This window comes from Pelobates fuscus, chromosome 10, assembly GCF_036172605.1.
Source record: "Pelobates fuscus isolate aPelFus1 chromosome 10, aPelFus1.pri, whole genome shotgun sequence".
NCBI classification, from domain to species: Eukaryota; Metazoa; Chordata; class Amphibia; order Anura; family Pelobatidae; genus Pelobates; species Pelobates fuscus.
In genome coordinates, this window is record NC_086326.1 from 76,783,337 (window position 1) to 76,795,682 (window position 12,346).

General features: G+C 34.2%; 1 protein-coding gene across 1 annotated transcript in view; it reads left to right on the forward strand.

The window, feature by feature from the left end:
- The first annotated feature begins 2,839 nt into the window (after nt 1-2,839).
- The window catches only part of LOC134575864 (cGMP-dependent protein kinase 2-like), a 177,219-nt gene continuing 167,712 nt past the window's right edge, over nt 2,840-12,346 (forward strand). Inside the window, exon 1 of the mRNA XM_063435306.1 lies at nt 2,840-3,192. The gene's annotated coding sequence lies outside the window, so the exon portion shown is untranslated. The remainder of the gene's footprint in view (nt 3,193-12,346) is intronic.

The following is a 12,346-nucleotide window of genomic DNA, read 5'->3' on the forward strand; positions in this document are numbered from 1 at the left end:
AACTATTACAATATAAATTAGTATCCAGTCAGTTTTATTATTTAATAATAATTTCCTACTATGATGCCTGGGAGAGGTCTGCTTCTGCTCTGTTACTCAAACAGTTAAATATATTTCTAAAAAGATATTGTTTTAAATTATGATGAAAATCTACAAATATGCATATATTGGGAAAACAAATGGTACCAGATACCCATCCGAAGACACATGCATGGAGTAGTGAAGACATAGTTTACCCTTGGGATCTATTTATGAAATTCTCTTAACTGCGTAACTGAATTACAATTAATTAGACAGCATAGCAAGACATGATGGAAAAATCTGATGATAAATGACAATTTTTTTTTGTCCCTTGGAGGAACAGAATCCATTCATGCATCATGGGATATATTTAAATACAGATAGAAGATATCAACTTTGAAAAGAGATGCGCAACATGTCATATCTCTAAAGATATTGATCTATGCAGGTACATTGTTAACGTTAATAACACTTGAGAAAAACCTGGTGTGAAATGTTAATGGCTGAAATGAAAACAACAGTCAAAAATCTGCTAAATGGAAACATAATTGGACAATGATATATTACCACCATTATTAAATGATTTCTCTGTATGATTAAGTATCACAACAGGTAGAAATAAAGATACCTTGTAAAAGGTGCACCAGATCGTAGTGTGAACTTTTTACACACAAAATGTCAGTTTTTGGAGAGGACTACAATAGCAAAGAAGCCACCATACACTTTTCATGCACTGTGTGCTTGATCACAGGTACTGATCCCATTTTTAGATTCTTCTCTTGGATTCTAAGTTCTGTTTAAATTTTCCCTGTGGAAGCTGGCATCCCCTATGTACTAGTGTTTGAAGGAAGCTTGTTCCTGTCTTGCTTAGCTCCAGGATTGACACATTGCAGGTGAGGGTCTACAGCCGGTGGTAATCTGCAAGTTACCTGTGGATGTGGTCCATAGTGGGATCTGAGTTTTGGGTTTGTCTGCTTATTGTGCACATCTACGACCCTGACCTCTTTTTTTGAAACGTGATGTTTTGGAACAATGGTGTTATCACAAAATAAGAATTTACTCCCTCTAGAAGCTTGACACAGATTGTCTTTTGCAACTTGACTGTCTATCTACTTTTCCAGTTAAGGTACTTAAATATATATGAAGAATCTAAAATAGCAGTTCAGATATACGGTAGTCAGATGTATTCGCAAATGACTGTGAACTTGTAGCAAAATTGACTCAACAAACACTCAGCCTTCTGTTTAAAGAAAACAGGGACTCATTGGATTCAGGGGGGCATAGTTTGCTAGAGGAACAGATCTGTTTGCTTAGGGCAAGATCACATTGCATTACATTTATTTGTAAATAAGAACATTAATGGGATGACTTTTTCTCATTTCTACAGGTCCATATACTCTGCAATCATGTTGGCTGACCTGTGGCACAAGAGCTTTTAAGCACTATGATCAGGACTGGCCCAAGATATTTTGCTGCACGGAACCAAGAGCAAGATGCTGCCCCAACCCACCCACCTGTGAGCAAAGTACATCCGCCCATAACATAACTTCTCACACATAACTAATTCACCATTAAAATGCATAATGATTCAAACACCTAACTACTACATAACACAGACATACATGCACACACACACACACACACACATACACTCACTGATTCATGAAGATACAACAAAACAGAAAAAAGGGCTCACTATCTGTCACAAGCTGCAATTCACCAACAAGGTGTTCCCCCAACCTTGTGCAAAGCAAATTACATCCCATGCTCACTGATTCATACAGGCATACACACATACACAGACACCATATTGTTTTTGCGGTTTACAGATAAATCTGCTACCATCTTGATATCTAGAGCACTGCCCCTTAAAGTGCCAATTGGTTTCCCATTGATCCCTTATGAGCCAGCTAAGAGTATGTTTTATTTGTTTTGTATTTTTATGGCTTTCTGAGCATCATAGGTAAATATAGCCTGCAAGATGTGTGAGGCAAAAATAAGCCAATGCTACTGAAGAGCCACTAATTCTGCACAGGTTTAACGATCATGGTTGCGACTTGTACTCAGTAATTAAGAAAATCCTTAATTCTGCACTACATACATTTGAACCCCTACTCTAATCCATATGCTGCAGAACATAATAATTGTTTATGATTTTCTTAGTATGAACTTTGCATGCAGAACATTGTCACTGTTTTCAAAATGTGTACTTAAAATGTACAGGTTTATTGATAATCCCTTTTAGTTCCGCAGAAACTCATTCTGTCTTTCTAAATGCCTGTAAAAGTATCCACTGATCAGTTAGCACTAAGGGGGAAAGGTCTATCCGACAAGGAAAGGATGCTACTAGATGGGAAAGTACTAAATGAACATCAATCACCATGGAAACATTAGAATGTTTATCAATGGTTAATACTTTACCCCTGAAGAGCACCTGTTTTACCATGATAATCCTGCTCTCAATATATATAAACTGCTGACATTATGTTATCTGTGTTCATCTAAACATAATCATTTAGGAGCTTTCTGTGATCCCTGCGTCTAGCTCTCTACTCCTCGATAGAGTATCTGTATTTGAATTATTGTCTTTTTAAGGGATTTGTAAATATTGTAATTTAATCTGTCACCATTGGGTGTCCTCTGTTAGGATATAGAATACATTCCAACTTATTGGTAACCCTTTCTATTAGCATACAGAGAGCATTGCACAAAGTACAGAAAGCTTTATGCAGGATTTCGTTGCCTTTTCTTCCCTGCAGGTGGCACTCACTGACTCCGTTCCCCCATCCCATACACCCCTTTTGCCTTTCATGTTTTCGCAGCTGCTGTGAAACCTCTTCAGTACATGGAAGCCCTGATATTAACTGCACTTGCCACAGAGCTGGATGGAAAATGCAAAGCGTAAAAGCAGTCTTTACAGCCCGTCCCTTGACATTTCTTCGCCTGAGGTCCAGATGTGATCATTTTCATGCAAGCCAACGTGAACCAGCCCTGGAAGCCAAAATGTAAAATGCAAGCCAGGAATGTCCACACTGTGCGATATCCTGAGAGGGTCTGAGAGCAGTGAACATCTCCACGAGGAAAAAACACGACAGAAGCGTGTTCTGTATTGTTGGGCTAAATGCAGTCAACCTACTGGGACGGATTGCTGTCTAGTTCAAGGAGAGAGAGGTGGGTATGACATCCAGACGGTCACCTACATTTAGCTTGTGAACTTCTCCGACAGTTTTCACATCCTTTTCTTTCTCTTCTGATTTGACTGGGGCAACTTATTCATGTTGTTAGCCCACAATGAAACAATCACGCACACTGCATCTCTCTCTCTGAAATGCACATCTCTTTTCATGTGTGACAAGTGATTTACCCAGAACAGCTTATGCCGCTGCTGCTACTGCCTCCCTGTATTCTGCTCAGAGTGACAATGTGTTTTGTGAATATTCTAATTCTGAGTGCACCAAATGTCTAAAGTGACATCAGTGGGTATTGTGGCTGTACAAGATAAGGTCGAGATCACTATCTTAAGCATTTGTCCCACAGGATTGTTTTTAATGCCTTCATCTTTAATTCAAAGATTTTTTTTTTTTTTTACTCGTATAGCTGCTATAATGAAATAGAAAATGGAAATATATATAATATATTCATACTTCAGGTTGTATACATATTAATATAAGCATATTTTTAAAAAAAATTATGAATATAGGATTACATGGATAGCTCCATTTACATATATATATATATATATATATATATATAACTATTTTTTTTTGTGTTTGTGTTTGTGTGTGTGTGTGTGCTTTTGATATTTAAAACTTTCATGAACAATGCCATGCCAGATGTGTCATGATATGCATAATATAAAAGCAGGTTTTAAGGTACACAGTAAACATTATATATGTACATTATTACGTTGCACATATGAATGTATATTGGACATCACTGCATTTGTATGTAAATCGAAATATACAAATGTTGTGATGTTGTGTATAAAACAATCTTTAGAAATGCTATATTATAAAGCAATAAGAAATGATCTATTAAAATACCAAAGGTAAATTCCATGCTGTTTCCTAAAAGTGTCACTTCGAACTTACTTCACACACAGAGTTGATAACCTCACAAAATTATATTGGGTGCTAGTGTGGCTCAACATACATTTACTCTGCATACCTGTGCCAAATAATACCTGCCTTTCAGTCATTAACAGGGGTATCTAGTATGGATTTCACTTAAGTAAGATAATGAATTTGTCTAAGAAGCAACTGTTTTAAACTAATTGTTTATTCTGACTAACTGACCAGAGAATTACAAGTAATTGGTCTTTTTAGTACGCAGTGAGTTAAAGATTCAATGCAGAGCTCTACTTCTTGAGCGTTGATAATACATCATTAATACTTTCGATGACAATTACATTTATATACTTAGTAGACAGCAAATATTTGTATCTCATTTGACATAATGATTGTCTCAGGCTTTTTATGGTGGTTAGAAATAATGAAGAGAAAATCCTTATCATTACATCATAGAGTTTGTTTTCTAGATACGTGGGTGAATTGCGACATTCTACAGCTAAATACATTCGGTGTCTTTGGTCAAGGTGACTGTCATTGCATGGGGCTAAGGTTACAGCATCCCATTGCATGTTGAGGATATACTTGGATTGGGTCAAAGTACGACACTTGGATTAATTGGATTTTCAAACATCAATGCATATGCTTCTCATCACCTTAACCAATATCCTTAAAATATGCAAAGACTTAGGTAGTTCCCCTCTCGTGACAGAGGGTCATTAAAGTGGAGTCAAGAATAAAATACATTTTTAAAGTTCGGATCCTCATGAAAAAAGGTGGGGTTTTTTGTTTGTTTTTTACTGTTATTTTTTTTTTTTCATTCAATTTAACTAAAAAGCAATTACGGTCCAGATCAGAGGTGCCTAAACGTGGCTCTCCAGCTCTTGTTATACTATGGCTGGCAGAGATTCATGGGTAACAGGATACACAAAACAGCTGGAGGCCTAATGTTCGGTACCTATGGAGTAATTTAATGTTAGTGAACTGCATAGATTATAAAAAGCTATTAGCTGCAGAAATATGCTAAATGCACTCAAAGATACCAAGTAATATTTAGATAAGATGAGCACATTTTTTCACTAAACATTTTATTGCTAATTTTTGATACCAAGTAATATTTAGATAAGATGAGCACATTTTTCAGTAAACATTTTATTGCTAATTTTTTTTGCTTAAATTACTATATAATGCAATTGATGTTAATTGCTGGAACTGCTGCTCTGTTATGCAACATTGACATTTAGCTATAATAATATCAAAATATGAAACCAGGAAATGTACATTAAGCTTTTGCTAGTCTACAAGTACTTCGTGGGGGTCTAGATGTTCTTATCAAACTTAATGGTGCTTATTTTATCAAGCTCAAAAGGACGAGTTGTTCTTGCAGATGATATGAACCTGCAGTTGGAGTCCTATCCACTGAGGTATCTCACCAGACCAGCTTAAATAATGTACCTATTTCTTTAGCTGCAGTGAATTTGACTCTGAAAATCACAATGTTTTTTTAATGGTCAACAATTCCTAAAGTTTTAGCTAATAGTAACTGAAACGCAAGGTTCCAAACTATGGTGTTTAAAGTTGTTCGTTTTTTGGGGGGTAATAATATTGATTTTTGTTTGTTTGTTTGTTCGTTTTTTTTTAGATTATTTTGTTGTTGAGAATTTTGCAGTTAAGAAACTTTTTATTTAGATTATAAACTAGACCTGATGAAAACATAATTTTTTTTAAAAGACAAAACATATCCCTACTTACTCAATTTAAATGACAGACATACTTTAGAAAATTCCACCGGCTTTGTACCCTAGATATTTTGATAGGAAAGTTAATCCGAGACACTGGCTTATCAACTGTTGTTTAGCAACAAATTCACAAACTATATGGTGCAGGCATGAAAGCATTGCTTCTGGCTCCTTCACTTGACTTGCAAAACAGTCAGTTACACAGACATTTACTTTGCCAGTGTTGACAGCGCAAATGGAATCTGTCGAGACATTCCCCAACTCTATACACCTCCGCTGTACGGGAAACTAAAATACTTACGAGAATTTGATATCAGAAATGATATCACTACCTGCAGCTGTGTACAAACCAAATAAATCACGATATAGACAAGGAATGGCTGCATTAATATATGTGGATTAGAATATACAATGTTTTCAGGAACATGTTGAAACTAGGCATTTGCACCATATACTTTCCTTAGATTCACCTAGAACTGTGTGAACTAGACAACTTTACATATCAGGTATCGAACAGAGCTTAAAGGGACACTTCTGAATTATCACTGCTCAATCCTCTGCCATTTAGGAATTACAGCTCTTTTTTTTCTGTTAATGAAGCCCTAGCCACACCTGCCCTGGCTGTGACTGACGATAAAAATACAGTTAGAGTAAAATTACACATATAATATAATATAATAACTATATATATATTGTGTGTGTATATATATATGTATAGTATTATAAAAAATAAATAATAATTAATTAAAAATAAATAAAAAATGTAAAAATAATTGTAATTTTAAAAAAAGAAATATATATGTAATTTTATTCTAACTGTATTTTGATATTTATATATATGTATATATATATATATATATATATATATATATATATATATATATATATCAAAATACACTTAGAATGAAATGATATATATATCTCTATGTATATATAAATAAAAATAATACGAAAAATACAAATGTCCATATACATAATTACATAAATAATTTCATAAATATAGACGTAGACAAATATATAAATATGTATATATATATTTAAATTCTATGTGCATATGTATTTAATATTTTTACATAATTAAGTAATTTTATTGATTGCAATTTGAGGGACCTGCCTGACAACCCAGGCCGAAAGTCCAGAGAATTTAATTTGCTAGCACTATATTTAACCCTGTAACTTTCTATGACACCCTAAAACCTGTACATGGGAGATACTGTTTTACTCGGTAGACTTTGCTGAACACAACTATTGGTGTTTTTAAACACTAATAGTGTGATATTGTCAGTGAAAGTGACAAAAATTATGATATTGTCAGTGAAAGTGACAATTATTGCATTTTTGATATTGTCAGTGAAAGTGACAATTATTGCTTTTTTTATACACAAACTGTACTTTCACTGATAATATCATTGTTGCAATAGGTTTTACTGTTTTGTTCAGTTAAGTCTCCTGAGTATAATAGTACAGGTTTTATAGTGTTTTTGAAAGTTACAGGGTAAAATATATTTTCCCATTGAAATTTGCCAGACTGGTTATGTTGCCTTTGATGAGAATTACCCCCATGATGGCATACCATTTGCAAAAGACGACAACCCAAGGTATTGCAAATGGGGTATGTTCAGTCTTTAGTCATTTTTAGTAGCCACTTAGTCACAAAGTTAGCGTTCATTATTGTTTTTTGCATTTTTAACTCACAAACATAATATATATGCTATCTTTGGCCTGTGTTTGTAACTAAGTGGCTACTAAAAAAGACTTGACATACCCAATATTGAATACCCTGGGTTGTCTACTTTTCAAACATATATGGTTTGATGGGGGTAAATTATATTGTCCGGCTTCAAAAATGTCCCAAATAGGACATGGGTGCATGATGACCAGCTGTGGAAATTCCAAGTTGGAAAACAGGAATGCGCACCCTCCAAATAAGGTATTTTAGCCCCAGAGAACCCGACACACCTATACATAGGGGGTATCACTGTACTCATGAGATGTTGCTGAGCCCATATTGGGTTGTTCTTTGGCAGTAACCCTTAAAGTTCTCCATGCATGTATTCTTAAATTGCTATGTGTGTCAAAAAAATCACCTATTTGTTTTTTGTTTTTTTTAATTTGGCACAGATTGGTGGTAAAATGGTTGCATGCAAAGAGTAAAAAAAAAAAAAAAACAATACCTTAGGTTGTCTTCTTTTAAAAAAATATATACATGTGAAGGGTCAGGGATTCCTGACAGATATCAGTTTTACAATGTAACGTGTGTTCATTTTGAAAAAAATTGGTTTGGAAATAGCAAAGTGCTACGTGTAACAGCCCTATAACTTTCCAAAAAAAGCTAAGTGCACGTAAACATTGGGTATTTCTAAACTCAGGACAAAATTTAGAAACCATTTAGTATGGCTGTTTTTTGGCTGTGGTAGATGTGTAACAGATTTTGGTGGCCAAAATTAGAAAAAGTATGTTTTTTTTGTTTACATGTTTTCATCATATTTTATAATTCTTTTTATAGTAAATTATATGATATGATGAAATTAATGATATTTTTAGAAAGACCATGTATTGGTGAGAAACGGTATATAATATGTGTGGGTACATTAAATGAGTAAGAGGAAAATTCAGCTAAACACAAACACAGCAGAAATGTAAAAACAGCCCTTGTCCCAAACGGTAAGAAAATTAAAAAGTGGTCTGGTCACTAAGGGGTTAAATTTAACTTTAATCACACACAGGAGGCACCTGCAGGCCTAGCAGGCTATTAACAGAGCATGAGATAGAAGATTCTAAATTAAACAGAATTTGCAAAAAGGAAGGCTGTGCATGTTACTTGCCTGGAGATGGGACTAGGGCTGCATAAATAAAGTGATTCAACTCCTAAATGGCAGAGAATTGAGCAGTGAGACTACAGGGATATGATCTATACATCAAAACTGCTTTATAAATCTAAAGTTGTTTTGGTGACTATAGTGTCCCTTTATTTAGAAGATATTTTTCTAATATAACCTAGAGTTTTTTTAAAATATTCATCTATAATTATAACTATTTAATATAAAAGGTTTATATGCATAATATGTTTATATAATAATATAATCTTAATAAAATGTTTATGTATAATATATATTATGTCATTCAATGCCATCGTCTTCACAGTCTGGAACTGAATTTAAGAGGAAAAAAAAGTACATTTACAGAAATGTTTGTATGCTTGCAAGAGCCAACTTGTTAAGATTTTGATTAATATTCTGTATATAATTATGCCAGTACTATTGTAAAAGGTCACCAGAGAATTGCATTTCGGAGAGTTTATGCTTTTAATAATATTAGCAAATTTTCAGAGATGATGTGTGCTATCAGCTATTGTAGAAACTGTTATTTTTCAAAAAGTAAAAATCTAATAAAAAACTTTAAGTTAAACAGATCCATTCCAGGGCAAAATGTTAAAAGTGGAAATACACGCTGTTGGTTTCCATGGTTACTGCTTCCTTTTTAGCAATTTACTCCAGAGTAGCACTGTAGTTTTGCAATGATAAATATTCTCCTATGTCTAAAATGTATTTGCAATACGTAGCTATAAAGCGCTGTCATCTTTAACCCCTTAAGGACAGAGCTTCAGAAGCTTGGCTTTCACTTAATGACAACAGCATTTTTTGCTGTTTGCGTTCAACTGCAATTTGCATTTTACTAATTTATTGCACCAACACATATAATATACCATTTTTTAAAGGACAGAAAGGGCTTTAATTTTATGTAACACACATATATATATATATATATATATATATATATATATATATATATATATATATATATATATATATATAAATGCTTATTTATTATAAAAAAATACAGAAAAATGCAAATAAAATGAAAATATTATTGTTTTGTTTTACAGTTTTTGCAATAATAATGTGTGCACAATTAGTGCAGGTTCAGGAAAGTAATTAAAAATAAATTCATTTAGTTGTTCTGATTTACAGAATATATAATGTGTCTGGGATTTGAAGTTTTTTTTTGGTAGTTACAGGTCACAAAGCACAAGGAGTAAAATGAACTTTTAATGTGGAGCAATTTTAGAATTTGGTATGTTTGTCTTGTAAGCTTAATAGCCATAAAAGAAAACAACATTGCCACACAAAAGTATATATTTATATAAAGTAGGCACCACAGGCTATTTACCTAAGGTTTTTTTGACACTTTCTACGTAACCATTTCACCGTCAACCTCTGATAAATATTGGAGTAAAATTGTGTTTTTTGGGGGTTTTGGCACACAAACTTATAACAAAGAACTTCTCATGTGTATTTTGTAAAGTTGGTGTGTGCTATTCCTGTACAAAGTTTTATTTTGTGTTCAGTTACATCTGCTGAGTAAAATGACACCCCCTTTGTATGTCTTTGGCACTATTTCGTGAAGCTAAAGTGCCATATAGGACACCTTTCCTTTTCAGTATTCACAGTCGAATTTTGAGAGACGGATTTAATGAGCCTATGCTTCCATTTGGGGTATTATAGTAGTTTGCCTGTTCAAAATAAACCCACAAAGGCCTACCATTTGTAAAAGTAGACATTCCAGGGTATCTCATAAGGTGCATATTGTTCCTTAACTTGCCCCCATTCTTTCACCAATATATGCCAAAGTATGTAGTAAAAAATAATTTTGTGCATTTTTTACATACGGTTTGCATTTTTGCTGGGCATTTTGTATATTTAATATGTGCCACTAAGTTCAAACCCCCCAAATTATGCTCAGCTAAGTCTTCTGAGTAAAAAGACACCCCCCATGAATGTCTTTGGCACTATTTCGTGAATTCACAGTGCCATATAGGAGACCAAGCCATATCAGTTTTTACCGAACTTTGAATTTTGACGCTGGGCCTATGTGCAATTTCCAAGCATCTTCGCAGGTTTTAAATTCAAACTACCCCACAAAGGCCTACAATTTCTTAAAGTAGACACCCCAGGGTATTTCAAAAGTCATATTTTGAACCTTAGCGTGGGATCATTTTTCCGCTAGCTTGTACCAAGTGTAGTGGTAATAAGCGTTCTTTCTGCCTTTTTGACACACAAAGTGAGTTTGCACAGTATATTTTGCAAACCTTATGTGTGCTTCGACTGTATAATACTTCATATGTTGCTCAGCTGTGTGGTCTGAGTACAGCAATACCCCCGTATGTACCTTTGCCAGGTATATGTGGATGTTGAAGGGGCACATTTGAGACGCAGCCATTCAGTTTTTTTTCTAACTTTGAAGTTTTACGCTATGTCCATGTTCCAATTTGGAGTAATTTAGATGGTTGGTTATTGAAACTTCCCCACAAACACATACTATTTATTAAAGAATACACCCTGGGGTAATTCAAAAGGCATATTTTGGACCTTAGCGTGGGATCATTTATTCTCTAGTTTGTTCCAGGTGTAGTGGTAATGAGTGTTTTTAAATGTATTTTTTTCCTTTTTAAAACTTTTTTTACTTTTTAAAACTATTTTTTTTAACTTTTGTTTTGCTTATTCATTTTTTTTAAACTTTCCTAAACATTCTTAAAACTTTTTTTTACAGATTTAACATTTTTCTAAGCTTTTTTTTTTTACCGTTAACCCCTAACTAGCAGTAAGCAGCACTAACAGTACATTCCCCATTTCCCATAACTCCCACCCACCCCAGCTAGCAAAATATTTAATTATACAATATCTATATTAGTTAATTAAATAAATTGAACCCCTGAGGGTTAAAAAATAAATAAAAGTTAATCGTCAGGGGTTAAAAAAAATGATATCACAGTATAATACTGTGATCTGTATATTGATCACTGTAGGCAGTGATCGACTGGCAGGGAAGGGGTTAATTTTTATTTGTACTGGGTAAAGGGGGGTGTTTTTTTTTTATTTATTTTTTACTTAAACATTATTAAAACTTTTTTTAACTTAATGTTTTACTTTTTAAAGCTTATTTTAAAACCTTTTTAACCCCTAGTTAGCCTAACACCAAATCCCCCAATTCCCCACTAACTTCCTCCCTCCCCAGCTAGCTAAATATATAATTTTAAAATACTTAAATTAATTAATAAAATAAATTTAACTCCTGAGGGTTAAAAAAAAAAAGAATTAACCTTCAGGGGTTAAAAAAAAAATCAGATCATAGTAAAATGCAATCCCTGCCAATTGATCACTGTAGTCAATGATCAATTGGCAGGGAAGGGGTTAATTTTTTTATTAAAATGGGTAAAGGGGGGTGGGATTTGAATGAAACTTTATTTTTATTTTTTTTTAAATAGGGAAGCAGATCAGTGCTGATCCGTCTCCCTGCACTTCACACAGAACCCGGAAGTGCAGGGAGGCGGAAGGTGAGTATATACAGCACATGTGCTCGCTCTGACAGCCTGTCAGAGCGGGCACTGCTGCTGGGGCAGCCCGATCGGGTGCTCCCGGTCTGTCTCTAATACAGAGGCAGACCAGAGCACCATTAACCCCGCGATCGCCGCAATTGCGGCGATCTGGGGTTAATTTTACCGCGTGACAGACGAGGTCC